Source organism: Mastomys coucha, unplaced genomic scaffold, assembly GCF_008632895.1.
Source record: "Mastomys coucha isolate ucsf_1 unplaced genomic scaffold, UCSF_Mcou_1 pScaffold22, whole genome shotgun sequence".
Taxonomy (NCBI): domain Eukaryota; kingdom Metazoa; phylum Chordata; class Mammalia; order Rodentia; family Muridae; genus Mastomys; species Mastomys coucha.
The window spans coordinates 53,662,459-53,682,899 of NW_022196905.1; the positions used below are offsets into that span (position 1 = coordinate 53,662,459).

Sequence of the window (20,441 nt, forward strand, 5' to 3'; positions counted from 1 at the left end):
ACCTTTTATCTGAGTACTCTGGATTCAGAGCCAAGTGGGTAGATCTCTATGATTTTGAGACCAGCCCCTTCTACATAGTGAATTCCAGAAGAGTGAGGGTTGTATAAGAAGACCCTGTCTCAAAACAAACTAAAAACCAAATAAAAATACAATATTTGAGAAAATGTTTATGTTTAATATATTGCATTATTCAGTGTTCTCTAAAACCCAGAACTGATAGAATTTATTAGCCTGGCTCACAGGGTGTGGTCATCGTCATTCCAAATAGCTGACTAGTCACAGAAAGTTCATGAATCTGCTAGGTACTCAGTCCTTGATGCTGGATGTCTTAGCAGTCCCCAGTCTGACACAGAAAGCCTGGAGGATTCCTAGAGAACTGCTGGTTGTCAATCAACCTTGGGATCCTAAATAGTTAGTACTGGCCACAGCAACAGGATAGATGAACTTGCCATCAACAAAATTGCTTAAGATGAAATCTGAAATCCAGAAAAGTGTATTCAATATGACTTATTTTTTGTCTCTAATAATGTAAGGATACTTACATGCACGTACATTTTCTCAAGTAAGTCATTAGCTAACACCCTCTATTTGCTTTCATAATAATTGGAGGTTCTTTCTACCTACTAACTCAGAGCAGCCCTATTCTTGATCCCATTACATATGCCTCTGTCTTTTAATGGCCAATCCCTAACTTAGAGCAGTAGCAGTGACTTTTAGCTTTCATAGCAATTCTAACAAATGTAGATTGTGATTGTAGGCAATTTAATTGTATGGTTCCCATTTATAATTATTTTTTCACTTATTGATGCAATTAAAATTATATTGGACATGTAAAAAATAGATAAAGGGCATCATTTTTCTATTCTTGGACTCCATTTCTCTTTGCAAAGCTGTCAGTTTTCTAAGACATGAATCTGATAGGTTCTTGTCAATTGCAAAGAAAATTTGTCTCAATACAGCACAATCCATTATTAGCTTTCTGTTTTCTGTGGATGTTTCAATTTATACCTACATCTAAATATTTGAATCTAGCATTCGCATATGAAAGATATCCCATAGTATTTGTTATTGTGGAGGCATTAGTTACTTTCTGGCATCAGTAGAAGAGGAGCTGCTTGGTCCTTTGCATAGTGATGGCCCAGAGAAGGGGATGAGAGAGGGGTGAGGCAGGAGTAGATGAATGGGTTGGGGAGCACCCTCTTAGAGGCACAGGGGAAGGGGTTGTGGTGGGGGTTTCATGGAGGAGAGACCAGGAAGGAGGACAATATTTGAAATGAAAACAAATCAAATTCTTAATAAATAAAAATAAAAAGTTTTAAAAAGAAAAAAAAATGTAAAAGAAAGGTTTATTTTGGGCTCGTGGATCCAGAGAGCTAAGTGTCCACCCTCATGGAAAAGAAGCACTGCAGCCAAAAGACATATTCACAGGAACTGCTGCATGCTCAGGGGTCCAACCACAGACAGAGAGCACAGAGGGCAGACTGGGAGTAGCAGGTGGCTTTCGAAATTTCAAAGCCCCTTCCCAGTGATCCACTTCCTCCATCAAGGCCCCATCTCCTAGCCCACAGCACCCAAACAGCAGGACCAAGTACGCAAATGGTTGAGAATACGGGGTACATCTCATTCCAACAACTATTTTGTGTCTGAGATACATCACTCTGAAGGATTATTTCCCGCTCCCTTCATTTACTTGCAATCCTATTTCATAATTTTATGTAAAATTCTGAACAAGATTTAATTTTGTAAATGTACTGCATGTTATTAGCCTTCCACCATTCATGGTCGCTCAGAGCGCGTCAATGTATTAGTTATTGTGAAAGGAGTAGCAGTACACATATATGATTTTTTTAAGACAGTATATCAGTTTATAGTTCAGACTAGATTGAACATATGCTTATAATCTTCATTAGCCTACCTAAGGCAGGGATTATAGGCATATGACATGGTACTCACCTTGCTATATCTCAGTGAGAGAAACAATTGCGAATTTATATTTTCAACAACATTGGTCTGCAAAGTATAAGGTGAAAGAAGTTTTAGTATTTATTTATTTAGTTATTGCTAGATATTTTCTTTATTTACATTTCAAATATCCTCTTTTCTGGTTTCCCCTCTGTAAACCCCATGTCCCCCCGCCCCTCCTCCTGCTCACCAACCCACCCAATCCTGCTTCCTGGCCCTGGCATTCTCCTACACTAGGGCATCGAGCCTTCACAGGACCAAGGGCCTCTCCTCCCATTGATAAATGACTAGGCCACCCTCAGCTACGTATGTGGCTGGAGCCATGGGTCCCTCCATGTGTATATTTTGGTTGGTGGTTTAGTCCCTGTGTGCTCTAGGGTATACTGTTTGGTTCATATTGTTATTCCTCCATTGGGGTCCCTGTGCTCAGTCCAATGGATGGCTATGAGCATCCACCTCTGTTTATTTATTTATTTATTTATTTATTTATTTATTTATTGTTTTTTTGAGACAGGGTTTCTATGTGTAGCTTTGGCTGTCCTGGAACTCACTCTGTACATCAGGCTGGCCTCGAACTCAGAAATCTGCCTGCCTTTGCCTCCCAAGTGCTGGGATTAAAGGTGTGTGCCACCACCGCCCGAGCATCCACCTCTGTATTTGTGAGGCTTTGGCAGAGCCTTTCAGGAGACAGCTATATCAGACTCCTGTCAGCAAACACTTGTTGGCATCCACAATAGTGTCTGTGTTTGGTGACTGTATATGGGATGAATTCCCAGGTGGGACAGTCTCTGGATTGTCCTCCCTTCAGTCTCTGCTCCACACTTTGTCTGCATAACTCCACCCATGGACATTTTGTTCCCTCTTCTAAGGATTGAAGTATCCCCACTTTGGTCTTCCTTCTTCTTGACCTTCATGTGGTCTGTGTATTGTATCTTGGGTATTCCAAGCTTCTGAACTAATATCCACTTAATCACTGTGTGCATGCCATGTGTGTTCTTTTGTGACTGGGTTACCTCACTCAGGATATTTTCTAGTTCCATCCATTTACCTGAGAATTTCATAAATTCATTGTTTTTAATAGATGAGTAGTACTCATTGTGTAAATGTTCCACATTTTCTGTATCCATTCCTCTGTTGAGGGACATCTGGGTTCTTTCCAGTTTCTGGCTATTATAAATAAGGCTGTTATGAACATAATGGAGCATAAAGTAATTATCAATGTGGTATACATTGTAGAAATGCAGTTATCACTTCTTTTTTAAAAGATTTATTTATTTATTTATTTATTTATTTATTTATTTATTTATTTATTTATTCAATGCAAGTATACTGCAGCTGTCTTCAGACATAGCAGAAGAGAGCATCAGATTTCATTACAGATGGTTATGATTCACCATACGGTTGCTGGGAATTGAACTCAGTACCTCTGGAAGAGCAGCAGTCAGGGCTCTTAATACCTGAGCCTTCTCTCCAGCTCCCAGTTATCCCTTCCCCTTTCAAATTACTCATTTCATTATAAAGTTTCTAGAATGTAGGATATTATCAGAAATTTCAATCATTGTAAAAATCAAATAACAAAACAGTGCAACTCATTGATAACTTAATACATTGTTAAAAACTGGAGAATAAAATGTGTGCTTTCTTATATTCACACAGAATTTGAAACAATGGCCAATTATAATGTTAATGTTCAATATTTATTTTCTAACTGTATTGTTTTCTTGTCATATGTATTTCTAAGTTCAAATAAATAGTAAAATTAATGATCTATACATTTTTGAATATCCTTTAGTGTTTTTATAATGTGTATATATTAAAAATTAAATTACCTCTTAGTTTTATAAATATGTAATATATTATGTCATTCTAAAGTATAAAAGCTACTTACCTACATCTAATAATAAAGACCTATAACATCATATATTCAATAAAATATGCAAGAATGAAGATATTAGCTATATCATTTAAATACAAAATACACTACATATGAAATCACTCATTGAAATATTCTGTCCTATTTACATGATTATGTTAGTGGCATCAATACTTTAAAAATATAGCGTATGTATGTTACGATACTGTATGATATATCACACTACAGCTTTAAAAGTATTTATTAATATTGCCACAAGTCTGTTAAAAATAATGCTAAATATTAGTAAAAGTACATATTTTGAGGCCCTCTTCTATGTTGTAAATTGTGTAGCTGAGAACCTCATAAAAAAAGGACAGACATGCTCAATAAGTCCATATATTATGTAAAACTTCACTAAAGCAGAGGAAATGCCTAAGATTAGTCTAAGAAGCTCAGCAAATGGCTGAATAAGTAAAAGCATTTGTTGAAAATCCTGAATTTAATTTTCTGCACTTGCATAGTGTCTAACAATTCCTTTTCAAAAGGCTCAAACACTCTCTTACATGTTCATTAGGCAACAGGAATGAAAAGGTACCTCACACATACATGCACCTAAAATATGCATAACATTAATAAATATATCTTAAAAGTTTTTGTCTATATCAATCTGAACTTGTATTGAACATATTTAACTGGGAAATCTCCAATGAAACATACAATTAATGTACATTAGAAAAGACCTGAATTATGAATGTGTTTTGGAACATTACCTAACTAAATGCCTTGAAAAAAACCTGTTGGCATCATCTACAAAAAGTCATCAGTTATATGAGTTATAATGAAATATTTGAATTTTTAGGAACATAGACAGAAAACTTATGTCTTTTCATTCAGGGGTATGTAAAATGCTGCTCAAGACAACATTAATCATAATTGAGAAATATTAATAAGTATTTAATGTATATCTGGAACACAGAAGCATGAAGAATGAGGTATATTCCTAAAATAGAGTGATATTTATATGCAAGAACTGATACACAACAACATTCAGCCATGTGGATGAACAGTGGCCTTACAAAATTAAATTAAAGTGCTTCCAAATATTTCATTGATAGTATCACAATTGCACATCCAACTGTCTGTTTTTTCAAAGTTATATATGCATGCAATAACTCTAATAAACAAACAGGAATATAAGAATGGAAAAATACAAATTTGGGGCTTAAAAAAGAATTATTTATTTTACATGGAGTTGCTATTTCATAGATTATGGACTTAAGGACAGAAAGAGAAAGTGAGAACATGAAATTGAGTGTCTAATATGGAAGGGAATCTGATATGAGTAAGAAGAGGCGAGTAAATATCTAAACACATTATACAAAATTCTTAAATAATGAATTATTTAAAAGATAAATTTTAAAATGTCACCTTTATATTTGAAGGATTTACATTTATTTATAAACATAAAACAAGCAAAGTCTATTAGAAATATCCTGTATACCTCATACTTCCTGCATGCATCTATCATGGAAATATAGACATGAAAAAAAGTAGATTAAACCATTACCATGTGTCAGTTATATAACATGGGTCAGATTCATAGGTTTTTCTTGTCCATTTTTATAAATTTCAGACTTTTGCCCTTATCTGTCTATAGTTTTAAATATTATTTAAAGTATTATTTAAAACTATTTTAATTTATTTCAATTAATTAATTATTAAATTAATTTAACTATTAAGTTAGTTTTATTAATAATCAATTAATTCAATAATTGAATTAATTATTAAATTAATTTTAAATATTATTTAAGATAATATTTGAGTATATGTATTTATATATTCAATCTATACTATCATAGGCATATACTCATTAGCTACTATATTAATATTGTAATGCTGAAGAGGAGAAAGTGTGTAGTCTCTTTTAGACTCTCTCAATCTCACACAGACATGCATACAAACATTAGAAAGAAAGAAATATTTATTAACAAATATGTTGGTAATCAACACAAAACCATTTCATTTCTGTACATTCCACAGACTATATATACTTTTTAAATAAAAAAAAAATGGTGGTTTGAGATAGGCATCCATAGTGTTGTCTTTGTTATCCTAATTGGAATGTATTCAATTTGCATTGCATAGTAAATTCATGTCAAAATAAATTGATTTTTGGTTGTGAACCTAGCCTTTAATGGCTGAGCGATCTCTCCAGCATATTCAAATTGAAGACCTAGAAATAAACCCATATATCTAACATATTAGTTAGAGTTTCATTGCTATGAACAGATACCATGACCAAGACAACTCTTATAAGGACAACATTTCATTGTGGCTGGCTTACAGATTTAGAATTTCTGTGCATTATCTTCAAAGTGAGAGCATGACATATCACAGCAGGTATAGTGCAGGAGGTGCTGAATGTTCTATATCTTCAACTTAAGGCTGCTTGGAGACAACTGGCTTCCAGGGAGCTAGGATGAGAATCTTAAAGCCTGCATCCACAGTGACACACTTTCTCCAACAAGGCCACACCTACTCCAAAAAGTCATTCCTACTCTAACAAGGCCACACTAATAGTCCCACTCCCTGGGCAAACCATATTCAAACCATCACACTTAAGGACACTTCATTTTTCACAAAGAACCCAAAGCTGTACAATAGAAAAGGTAGAGCATCTTTAAAGAAGCATGTTGGTATGGCTGGATGTCTGCATGTAGAATTCAAATTGAACCATATCTATCATCCTGCACAAAGCTCAAGTCCAAGTGGATCAAATACATTAACATAAACCAGATACACTAAATTTAATAGAAAAGAAAGTGGAGAATGGCCTTGAACCCACCAGTACAAGAGACAAATTCCTGAACAGAACACTAATGGCTTAGGTTCTAAGATCAACAATTAATAAATAGGACCTCATGAAATTGAAAGATTCTGTAAGTCAAAGAACACTGTCAACAGGATAAAATGATAGCCTACAGATTGGGAAAAAATATCGTTAGAAATATTGCATCTGACAGAGTGCTAATGTTCAAAATGTCAAGAAGTTAGACATCAATGAACCAAATAACCTAATTTAAAAGTGGCACAAAATTGGAGAAGAAACTGAGGGGAAGGAAGTCCAGTGACCAGCCCAACTTGGGATCCATCTCTATGGAAGTCTCCAAGGCCGGACACTATTACTGATGCTATGGTGTGCTTATAGACAGGAACCTAGCATGGCTGCCTTCTGAGAGGCCCAACAAGCAGCTGACCCAGACAGAAGCAGGTACTTATACCCAAACAATGAACAGAAACATGAGCACCCTGTGGTTAATTAGGAAAAGGCTGGAAGAATCTGAGAAGGAGGGTGACCCCATAAGAAGACCAGCAGTCTCAACTAAGTTGGACACCCAAGCTCTCTCAGACACTGAGCCACCAACCAAGCAGCATACATCAACTGATATGTGCTCAGCATACCCTTACACATATACAGCCGAAAACTCCCTGATCTAGCCTCAGTGAGAGAAGAAGCACCTAACTCTCGAGAGACTTGAGGTTCCATGGGGTAGAAAGGTCTTGTGGAATGGGTGTGGGTGGGTTGGGAACATCCTCTTGGAGACAGCGGAGGAGGTATGTGATGAGGAACAGTCAGAGTGAGGACCTAGAGGGGGATAACTACTGGGCTGTAAAAAAAGATTAATAATAATAATAATAATAATAATAATGGATTTAGAGCTAAATAAAGAATTCTCATCAGAGGAATCTCAAATTGTAAGAAGCACTTAAAGAAATGTTCAAAGTCCGTGATCATCAGGTAAATGGAAATCAAAATGACTTTGAGATTTTAATTTACATCAATCAGAATAGCTAAGTTCAAAATCTTAAGAGACAGCACACACCCAGGACTTGTTTTTTTTTTTTTTAAATTTTGTAATTATATTTATGTACAGAAAACTTAGTGAACATTTAACACAATTTAGTGACCAGTTCTTTAGCCTTTGCCTTTTCCACCTTGGCAATTCGAGCCTCAGACTTAGGACCCAGGACGTTGCCTCCCCAGTGGTGACAGATCTCGTCGTATCTGTCATTATAATTGGTCCTAATAGCTTCCACCAGCTTAGCCAGAGGACCCTTGTCTTCCGAGTTAACCTGTGTGAAGGCAACAGTGGTGCAGGTCTTCCTGTGGACCAGGCACCCTAGCCTAGCCTTTCCCTTGATGATGCAGTAGGGCACACCCATCTTTTGACACAGGGCAGGCAGGAATACCACCAGCTCAATGGGGTCTACATCATGGGCAATCACCACCAGCTGAGCCTTCTTGTTCTCTACCAAGGTGGTGACTGTATTGACTCCTGCTCGGAGGACAGGTGGTCTCTTAGTTGGGATGTCTCCTTTGCCAGCAGATTTCTTCTGAGCATGGGCTAGTAGCCTTTGCTTCTTCTCTTGCTTTGTCTCTGGCCTGTTCTTGTGGGCAAGCGTAAGTAGCTGGGTAGCTGTTTGCCTGTCCAGGGCCTGGGTGAACTAGTTAATGGCAGGAGGTACTTTGAGACGCTTATAGAGTATGGCTCTTTGCCACTGCAGCCTGATGTAGCGAGGCCATTTGACGAAGTATGTTAGATCTCTTTTGGGCTGGATGTCCTGCCTAATGCAGAAGTTCTTGGGCCATAGATGAAACACCTGATATCTGATGAAAGTAGGGAGAGGGAACTTAAAGAACCCACTTCAGCAGGAAGACAGGGTATCAAGTGAGGAATGGGGTTGCCATCCCACAATCACATCTCTGGCCCATAATTGTTCCCGTCTGAAATAATTACAGGGATAGAAATTGAGAGGAGCCTGAGGAAAAGAAGGTCCAGCGACAGGCACAAAGTGGGATCCAGGTCAAGGGGAGGCCCCAAGACCTGACACTATTACTGAGGCTATGGAGTGCTCACAAAAAGGGATCTATCATGACTGCACTCTGTGAGACCCAACAAGCAGCTGAAAGACTCAGATGCAGATATTTGCATCCAACCAATGGACAGAAGCTGCTGACCCCTGTTGTTGAATTAGGGAAGGCTGAAAGAAGCTGAGGAAAAGGACAATCCTATAGGAGGACCAGCAGTCTCAATTAATCTGGGCCCCTGAGATCTCTCAAATACTGGACCACCAAAAAGACAGCGTATACTTACTGATATGAGGCCCTCAAAACACATACAGTAGAGGACTTTCGGGTCTGTGTTCATTCAGAGGTGATGCACCTAACCCTCAAGAGATTGGAGGCCCCAGGAACTTTAGAGGTCAGGTGGGTTGGGGAGTGCTAGGGACATCCACATGGAAACAGGGTGGGGTGGGGAGGAGGTGTGGGATATGGAACAGTCTGAGGGTGGATAGGAGGATAGGGAATGGAATAGGGAGTGCAAAATACAAATTAAAAAAAAAAAAAGAAAATAGGCAGCATATGTTGCCAGAGATGTAGAGCAAGGGGAACACTCTTCCATTACTGGGGGAGGAATGAGTTCAAATTTGTACAACCACTCTAGATAGCAATTAGGTGGTTTCCCAGAAAATTAATAATAGTTCTACCTGAAGACCAATGTTTAACATGCTTGGGCCTATATCCCCAAAATGTTCTACCATACCACAAAAATACTTGCTCAACAATGTTCATAGCAGCTTTATCTGTAGCCAGAAACTGGAAACAACCTACATGTCCCTCAACTGAAGAATGGATAAAGAAAATGTAGGTCATTTACACAATGGAGCATTGAATCACAGTTGCAAAATGACATGCATTGTATGTACTCATTTATAAGTGGATATTATCCATAAAGTACAGGATAACCATGCTACAATCCACAGAGCTAACAAAGCCACACATAAGGACTCCCAAGGGAGGATGATTGAATCTTCCTCAGAAGGAGACATAAAATAAATATCAGAGGTAGATGGAGGGAGGGCAGACAGGATGGGGAGGGAGCTTGCCACGTGGGAAGCATATGTAGGGAGATCAGGGAAAAGAGAATAAAAATAGGTGGTAAGGTGAGGGGCAATTGCTAACACTAGCATGACGCAGAGACCTCTGATGCGGGGAGGTCTGTGAGGCTATATGAGAATGGCTCTAGTTGACTCTTAGAAGAGAAGGATATGAATCCTGATGTGGTCACTTCCTGTCGCCAAAAAGGACCCCTAGGAAAGGGATAATGACAGCAACCTGCCCATAAAACATTCAACCAGAAATGTATCCTGCCTATAAGATGTACAGGGACAAAGACAGAGCAAAAACAGAGGGAGTGGCCAACCAATGACTGTCCCAAATTGAGACCCATCCCTTGAGCAAGAACCTTCCCTTGTCACTATATTCTGTTATGCTTGCAGATAGGGGCCTAACAAAACTATTCTGCTGTGTTCCACACAGGAGACAAAGAAAAGGGATGCAGAAGAACCTTGGGGGCTCCCAGAGGCTGAACCAAGTACCCACCAAAGAGTGAGAATAGGCTGGACCTAGGCCACCCGCACATATGTTACACATGTACAGCTTGTTCTTCATGTCAACCCCCCAACTGACAGCTATCACAGAATCTGTTGTCTGCCTGCCTGCCTGTCTGCCGGCCTGTCGATCCTATTCCCCTAACTGGATTGGCTGGTCTGATTACAGTGTGCAAGGATGAACCTAGTACTGTAGTGATTTGATGTGCCTGAGTGTTTGGTGGCGCTGAGAGGGGGGTTGTATGATGGTTGTGGGGGCGTAAGAAGAGTGGAATGATGGGAGGATCTGTGTGAGGGTGTAGTGGGAGGAGAGGGAAGCTGATATTGGGGTGTATAGTGAATGACTAAATACATTTAAAAAATTGATTTATTGTATATTAATAAAAAATCTTTGTGAGAAAAGGAAGTGAATTTACACTTCCTTTGTTTTTATTTTGTTTTGTTTTTGTTTTATTTTGTTTTGAAATGTTTGGAAAAAGTTCAGGCAATCATACATCATATTGGCTTTTGCTTTTTTAAAAATATTTTTTAAAAATTGTTTAATTAATTTAGTTTTTATACTCCATATTTTATTTCCCGCCCCGTGAACCCTCTGACTGTTCCACATCCCATACCATTTCCCCATCCCCAGTCTCCATATGGATGTTCCCACCCCTTACTCCACCTGACCTCTAAACTCCCTGGAGCATCCAGTCTTTTGAGGGTTAGGTGCATCATCTCTGAATGGACACAGACACAGAAGTCCTGTACTGAATGTGTGTTGGAGACCTTCTGTCAGCTGGTGTATGCTGCCTGTTTGAGAGATCTCTGGGGTCCAGATTAATTGAGACTGCTGGTCCTCTTACAGGATTGCCCTTCTTGTTTCTAACACAAGAATGAGGCTTTAAATAATACAATCAAAAAATTCGAGAATATCAAAAATATCAAAATAATTTTGTTAGGAATTACCATGTTATCTCTAGTGTTGCCTCAAGATGTAGAGATTACTTCATATCTTTACTTCAAATGAAAGTTATGCAGAAGTTGCTATCAGTAAAAGCTGTGTTTTTCAAGGAAAAGAGGATGAGGAATCAAGTACATCTCGCAGTCATAGAAACAGGGAAGCTGCAAAAGAGGAAGGGCATATCAGGACATAAGAAAGCATGATATAAATATAGCTGTTATCTTAATTTTTCCAGGCTATTTACTTTGAAAAAGTCACTAATTTAATCCACTGTAAACGAAGTGTCTAGGAACTGTTCAAGACTCTGTACACTTGAGAGCAGAATTTTTCTTTGGATAAAATGCCCTTCTCTGTGTCTGAGCGGCTTTGCCCTTTGGTCTAGGGCATCACTCTACAGGGAAGTGAGCTTAGGAAGGAGTTGACATCCTGTTGTGCTAGTCTACATATGTCTTTTCTTCATGCAGAAGACACCAGAATGAATTAGAATCAGGTAAGGAGACTTGTTAATTAGGAGCAGATTAAGTATCCCCAGAGCCTTCCTGTCAAAGCCTGTTTTCCTAGAAAGATTCTAGACTCCTTTTCCTCATAAATATTAGAATGAATCATGTCATTCCGTTTTTTTTTTCTCCTTTTCTTTTGCATAAGTAATTTTTTGAGCAAAGTCATGATAGCAGGAAGCTGGAGAATCACCAGCTGATCATAAACCTTCATTACCACATTCCATGTTGGCAATGTGAAGAAAATCCCTGTGCTTTCAGCGTGGTGCCTCCTCAGAGGAGTTAACTGTGCTCCATGTGGGTGTAGCCAGTTTATAACAGAGAAAAACGTCTTGGCCTCCTTCAAAAAGCAACAGGTGTTTTGTTTCTTGTTTTGTGTTAAGATTTTCTTTTTGTTGTTAATATTGTTGTTTTTCAAACCCCAGGGGTTTTCAGAGATTTGTGTTCTCATGTTAGCTTGCCTCCAAACTCACAGTTTTGGAGCTTGTTACAGACTTCCTATGTTCCAAGGAAGCAGAACTGAAATGATTTGTTCATTTATTTGTTTATGGTAAAACAACATAGAAAAAGTAAAGCTGACTACTACATTTATTTTAGAATAGCAGTATGCATTTTCATAAAATTATAGGGGAACTTTTAAATATTTCCACACATTGTAACTTATATTAAAACAAATGTTTCACTGCCATTGGTATAAAATTGAGAATAGGCTAGACATCATTTGCAAAGTGAATCTCAATTTACATTAATACATTTAGAATATACTTCAAAACATATAATGGAAAATAATTTTCTCTTGCTGAATTATAGTAAGAAATATAAAAAAATATTTTTCAATGATAAAATTGGTAAGGCTTTTCTTAAAATGAAATGAAACAAAAGTATTTGGTTTTTGCTAAACTCTTAAAACCAAACTCAAGCAATAAAACACTGAGAAATATCTTGTATTTTGAGATCTTCCTTTATATAATGTTATATAAATGTTAATGTTTTTAAATCTCTATTTTAATGATGGTATTTAAACATTTTAACCTCTCTTTTAGCCCACCATCCACCAGAGGTAGTGGTAAAGAAAGGATACTTGGGAATGGGATGTGTTTAAAATGGTTCTTTGGAGCAATTCCTATATATGTTTTCTGGAAACTGGGAGTTTAGTTATTAGGTCGTCAGCGGCAGCTCAATGCACAAGTAAACACTTCCTGGATATACCAGTAGTCTAGTTCTTTAGAATTAGGATAGTAAACAAATATCACTAGAGATGATACTACCTAAGAAGAACAGTTAGACCTCAGCCGAATTGACACAAGTCAACAAGAGGGACCAGAAAGCACACCAGGAAAAGTTTTCAGCTGTGTCCCTCTCAGCAAAGCAAAGATTAGCAAGGATGCAAGACCAACAACTCCTGGGGTTTGAAAAACAACAGTATTGTACAGATAGCTCTGTGAGTCTAGCTTAGCCACGACCACTGTGTGTCAAGTCCTTTTTTATACCCTTTCTAAACATCACATGTCCTCCATGGGTCTTATATCAATATGTGTTTTGTCTCAACATGTGTCTTGTCTCAACATATATATCAGTCTCTGTCATTTATCCTGAGTCCACAAAAGTGACAAAAAAAAAAAAAAAAAAAAAAAAAAAAAAAAGAGAAGAAAAAAGAAAAGACCATGACACATTACCAGATGTTTTTTGGTGTTGCTCTATGAAGTCCTGACGAATGTAGCTCAACTACACAATATAAGACAAATATACATATATATGCCATTAGTAGAAAATCCATTATGTGTCCTTTCCCGTGTTTGTTTTAATAAAACATTCTTTCACTTATGTCTACTTCAGTAAAACATTTCTTCAAGACTCTCTTAGTCTTTCACCTGTGTCTGCTTCACAGAAAGATTCTTTTACATGTCTGTCCCCACAAAACACCATACAGCACAACTGACTTTCCAAGAAAACCCTTAAATTTCTACTTGAATTATCCAACACTGTAAATGGCTTACAATTAACTCTAGAGATCTTTGAGCACAAATGCAAATTTATCACTTCAGGACTGTATAAATTATATTTTTGTCTTTAAAACATCATTTAAAGTGCTTTTAGCTAATCTTTAAATTTTAGTTATCTACTTTTAATGATTACATATCCTTAGGCTCATGCTTGTTGCCTGAAAATACAGATTATAATGAGACATTTCATAAAATACATAAATCAAACAATATGTGAATTCATGATCAAATGTAGCAACCATGTTAAAGTAGTATACATGCAAAAGCACTATAACAGTATTTAATAGGATAAAATGTCCACAGACAGAAAATAGAAAAATAAAGATAGAAGGAAAATGTTCTTCCATGCTTTACTTAGCATTACACATTTGTAGGAAAAATTAAGCACTTCTTTAAATACACAAAATCTTAATTTCTGTTTAAAAAAATAATTGGAAATTTTCTAGATTTTGACTCTTCATATTGTCATGCTAACCAAAGGCATTTATTAATCTAAATATTTTCTGGTAATTTACTCAGTAATGATTAATTTAGTATTAATGATATTTCAGAATTTAAAAGTAAAACAAATGATAGTGTAACATTGTATTTAATATCTTCCAGAAAATCAAACTTCATTTTCATAAATTTTTATGTGATTATAAGATTTTACATTATATATGATCTCATGAAGAAAATCAGTGTATTCCTTTTATTGCAATATTTACCTTCAGAAAAGAAAAAATACCAGGAGACTATTATAATCAAATTATTTTATAGTATTTCTTCAGTTATGAGAAAACATTTGTGGAATAAGGATAGTTATGATAAAGTGAAATGCGAACTCTATATCATCTTATATTATGTTATGTAATGGTACTTACTGAGTTTTAACTTCAACTGATAGTCTTGGTATAGTTAGACATGTGTGGAGATTTTTTACTTTATCCTTTAAATTAGTCTATTAGGATATCAAACATTGACTTAGAAAAGGATCACTTTAAATGAAGGGTTTTTTTTTGTTGTTGTTGTTGGTGGTGGTGTTTTTTTTCTTCAATTTTTCAATGTGTGGTATTTAATTGAAATAACTTCAAATGAAATATAAACGTCTTGAAAGCTGGAACAATTTTGTCTCTTTGTATCCATAATCCTGCCTATAAGTTGTTCAATGAACATTTATCTTTAATAGGAATACTGATAGTCTCTTACATTAATTGCTTTGATTTTAAGCTCATAAACCCTGAGCTAATTGCTGTATTTTGATCTTCAAAGCACTTGTAAATAACTACTTATCTAATTTTGTCTCTGAAAGTTGGTGTTTGAGTTCTGGTTAGTGATTTCTGTGTTTATGATTTTGATAAATTAGTCCTTCCTTATACTTTTCATTTTTCCCCAGAAAAAAAATATGAAATTGAGACTACCAAATATTTTGGGGAGCTCATATGAAATAAATAAAATCACATATTAAAACATAAAGATGTCTTTTTAAGTCACAACAGATGGTAGTTATTTGATTCCTTTTATATGTGGTATGTGCATGTTTGCCTTGGATAAGTGACATCACTATCACATTTAAGACTTCATACTTCTCTGAGACCTACTATATTTAAAAATATGTTGTCCCAACTCTGAACCAAATTCTGTAATTTAAGAGGTTTAAGCAATATTTGAACTTTAGACTTTTGTTTTACAATATATTATACTTATAAAATACAGTCCTGCCAGGAAGTGGTGGTGTATACCTTTAATCCCAGCACTTGGGAGGCAGAAGCAGGCTGATTTCTGAGTTTGAGGCCAAAATGGTCTACAGAGTGAGTTCCACGATAGCAAGGGCTACACAGAGAAAAACCTTGTCTTGAAAAACAAAATCAAAAACAAAAACAAACAAACAAAAAACCAAAAAAGAAAAAATATAATCCTTAAGCTATATTCAGTTCATGGTATTTTATTCATATATACCAGTGCTGTCATTTCATTGATTTCAGGGTCTGTGGAACGTTGTTATGAGTTATAATCTGTACTTATTTAACATGGTCTATCACCATGGTCATTTAAATATAGTTTACAGATGATTGACTATCTATACAGAAGAGCACTCACATCCTTAGAAACACAGATATTTGTATCATTGTATGTAAAATTATTTCTATGCAGAAAATAAAACTTTAGAGGGCCTCAGAGTGGAGAAGGAAAGAAGAAACTTCTTTGGAAGTTTACTTTATGTAAAGGAATATAGCACACATCAGTTCATAAAACTTAATTCTTTCTTAGAGAGATCATTCAAGAATTATGGTTATTTCAGTTTTTAATTACTCAATCAATTGATTAATCACTTTGCATCCTAATTGCATCCTTCATCTCCTCCCAGTCCTATTTCAAACAGTCCCTAACCCCACTTCCCTTCACCTCTAAGGAGGGGGAGGCCTCACTGGGTACCAACCCATCCTGCTAAATCAAGTCACTGCAAGATTGGGCACATACCCTCCCACTGATGCCAGACAAGGAAGCCCAGTTAGGAAAATGTGATCCACTTTCAGGTAACAGAGTCTAGGACAACCCCTGTTCCAGGTGTTGGGGTACCCACATGAAGACCAAGCTGCACATCTGCTACATATATGTGGAGGGCCCCTAAGTACAGCCAATGTGCTCATTCAATTTTTAGTTATTTCTAAATATGTGAACCCAATACATCTATGTTTTTAAAGATTATCTAGTCATTTATTCAATTAATAATCATTTACTGTCAATTATCTTGTTGTAATCGGATGTGAAGCAAATAGTAATTAAAACAATGAAAATACCAGCGATGATAGCTCACAGCATGTTCAAGAAGCTTTTTATTTAAGGCTGAATCTTTGTGAAGCATCTTTTTGTCAAACAAGCAACTCTTTCTTTGTCATTCTGAAACTTAAATATATTACTTTTAAGCCATCCGTACTCTTGTACCCCTTGTCTTTGTAGTCCCATGACCATGTCTAAATATAAACAAAATGCATTGTAAACTGCACTCATTTCAGCCATGCTTTAAAAGTCCCCACAATCAACATTACAAACTTTAAATATCAAATGTCTCTAAACTGTAAGCTATTATAAAATAAAATAAAATAAAATAAGTTACACACTTATCAAGTATAATGTCCAAGTAAGCATTCTTAGTCCAAGAAGGAAGAATTGGTGAAAAAAAAAAGGCCTGAATTCAAAACAGGAAACATTAAATTCTGCACCTTCATGTTTACCCTCTGGCATAGATGTTCTACTGGTCCTAGCATCTCTAGAATCCTAGAAAATGCATGCAAACATAGGCCTCATCTTCACAGCTTGACACAAATGATTTCAAGAACTTTGTGTTGACTCTAAAGCCCCTAACTATGATGGAATTCAGTTGTTCTCAGATACTTGAGCCTAAATCATAACCTAATCAACCTTTTAGCTCTCCTATCTACAAATAAAATAATAGTGCAACTTTCTCTTGTCAGGTAGAGCCAGCATGGTCCTCTTGAATCACAGCTGTTTCAACTTCTCCCTGGTGATTCCAGAGACAAAACTATGTAGGTAGGTTCTTCGAAAGAAAACAGGAATTTCTCGATTTAAAATTTTTTACTTTATTTTTTTTTAAAAATAAACTTGAATCTTTAAGAAATGGCACCCTGCGTGGTCTGCCTTTGCACTATGGACACCATCATTATACAACACCTTCATTACATGAGTGTAGCTTCAATAGGTTTCTTTTTGGCAGCGCAGATCTCTTTAACAACTACAAACAATTTCTGAGCATTGGTCTATAGACTCTTCCGAGTTTATGTTTTTCCAGAGCAAATAAATGAGTTCATTAGCTTTAAATGCAGGGTTTTTAAAAAGGCTAAAATGATACAAAATACCACGCAAATATTCTGGGTCCCTAGCTCAGTTCCTAACAGAATTTATATTTCCTTCAGAATATTCATAAGCCATAAATTCACACCCACATTTCTCTTAATGTATTTTTCTAAGTTCTAATACAATGCTTGTGAAACTTAAATTTTTTCTTAGATCAAAATTACAAACATTTGCCACATTACTCCTGAAAACACTTCCAAAGGTCTATGAACCATGTGCCCAGGTTTATTACAACAATACCTCTGCTTATTGGTACTGGTTCCTGTCTTGATCCCTTTCCCACTTTTGGATTAAATACCAAAACAAAATCTACTTAAATTAGAAAGAGATAAAGTTTTACATATAGTTACAGAGGGATATAATCTATCATGGTGACATGTGGCAGCAGGCAGGGAAGCACATTGGCTAGACCACAAGGCTGGCTAGTCACATGTCATCTGCAACTAGGAAGCAGATGGCAATGACTTCATAATTTAACTTAAATTTCTCTATGTACACAACCTAGAATCCTTGTGGATTATGTTCAATTACTCAGGTTTTAGAAAAGACCTTAAAGTTGGATGGGTACTAAGGAGGAGAAGACCTGGATGAACTGAAAGGGAATGATATAATCAAAATAAATTTAAATTTATAAATTATTTTAAGTAACGAAAAGAAAAAAATGTAGAGATCACATACTAGTAACTTACCAGCCCATCTGAAAACTTTAGAAAAACAACCAAAACTAAAACTCATATCCAAAAGGACATGAAATGAAGAGCAATCAAACTCTCAGGTAAAGTCAACAAATCACTAAAACAGAAATAACAACGACAAAACCAACACCTAGAATCATTTAGAAAGATACCATTCTCTGATAAATTCAATGAGATCGATAAACTCACGTACAAATTGACTAATAGTAAAAAGAGTACAAAACAAATATGTCAGTCCAAGAACACATTGAAAGATAAACCACCATTATCAAGTAGGTTCCACCCAAAAGATGCAGGTATGGTTCAACATAAATCAATAAGCATAATAAATTTTTATAGGACAAGAAATAAAACAAAAGACAAAAAGCACATAACCATTTCACTGGAGGCAGAAAGATATTTGATTAAACTCAACTCCTTTATATTAAACTGAATATTAAACTTTATATTAAACTTTATATTCTCCTGAAGAGATTAGGTGTTGAACCTACCATGTTCAAGAGCTCCCCTGACCTTGGAGCAAATATAGGACTACATTTCTCCAGCAAAGCTTCCCCTTCTAAGACCTGTCTACAGTGCCTTACCTCAAAACGTCTGATGGAAGTCACATAGTCCTTGGCAAACTTCTAAGTTGAACACCTTCTTTCCTGATAAGAACCCATCCATCAAGTGCCTGAGATTCCTGGAAAGCCTCCCCATGAGGCTGTAGATTAAGCATTCACTGTAGATTAAGCTCCATCCAATAACTTTTCATTCACTCTGAGAACTCCTTTCCACTTTTCAAGTTTCACATACAACCTTTGGTCACCTTGAATAATGTGTATTTATATGGGTGTTCACTGAGATTCATCTAAGAGAGCTATAACACTAAAATCTTCAGGGAAGATTATCCTCAAGCATGTCAGTAGTCACTTTCAGCTAGACCAAAGTCCTATAAATCATAACTGTTCAGGACACTGCTTCATCCTTCCATTATGGTGGAAAGTGGCATCTAGGCACCCTGAGGAAGTAACCAGAGGATGTGGTACCTTCACTGGTTCCTACAAATCATAGGACAATTAGAAATACAAAGAACATACTTGACAAAGTTATCATTGAGTAGAGAATTATTCAGTTTATATGAGTATGTGGGCTTCCTGGTGTTTTTATTGGTATTTAAGTCCAGCCTTATTGTGTGCTGGTCTGATAAAAGGTGTGGGATTATTTCAATCTTCTTGTATCTGTTGAGACTTGTTTTGTGTCCAATTATATAGTCAGTTTAGGAGAAGGTATGATGAGGTGCTGATAAGAAAGTATCTTCTTCTGTTTTAGGGTAAAATGTTCTATAGATATCTGCTAAATCCATTTGGTTCATAACTTATGTTAGTTTAACTGTGTCTCTTTTAATTTCTGTTCCTATGAACTATCTATTGGTAAGAATGGAATGTTGAAATTTCCCACTATTATTGTGGGAGGTTCCATATGTGTTTTGAGTTTAATAACATTTCTTTTATAAATATAGGTATCCTTGTATTTGGGGCATAGATGTTCAAATTGAGAGTTTATCTTGGATTTTTTTGATGAGTATGAAGTACCTTCCCCATCTATTTTTACTATTCAAGTTTATTTCTTGAGATTATATGATAGGAAAGTATTTTTCCCAGCCTTTTACTCGAAGGTAGTGTCTGTCTATATCACTGAGGTATATTTGCTGTATGCAGCAAAATGCTGGGTCCTATTTACTTATGAAGTCTGTTATCCTACTTGTTCAGTGATCAAATTAAGAAAAATTAAAGACTTTTTAGAATGAAGTCACAGCACCCCACTTTTGGATAAAAGTATGGGACACAGAGAAACCACTATTAAGAGGAAAATTCATAGCACTAAATGCCTTCACAAAGAAATTGGAAAGATCTTACAATAGAAACTTAACAGCACATCTGAAAGCTCTAGATTAAAAAGAAGCATTTTTTATTAGATATTTTCTTTATTTACATGTAAATTTCTCCTTTCCCAGTTTCCCCTCCAAAAAAAAAAGAAACAAACAAAAACGAAAAAACAAACCCCTGTTGCTTCCCCCCGCCCCATGCCTGCCACCCATTTATTGACCCTGGTATTCACTGGGGCACATAACCTTCACAGGGCCGAGGTCCTCTCCTATTGATGATCGAATTTGCAATCCTCTACTATACACATGCT

The 20,441-nt window shown here is 36.1% G+C and overlaps 1 pseudogene; it reads right to left on the reverse strand.

Moving 5' to 3' along the window:
* Nucleotides 1-7,728: 7,728 nt before the first annotated feature.
* The window catches only part of LOC116104539, a 35,633-nt pseudogene continuing 22,920 nt past the window's right edge, over nt 7,729-20,441 (reverse strand).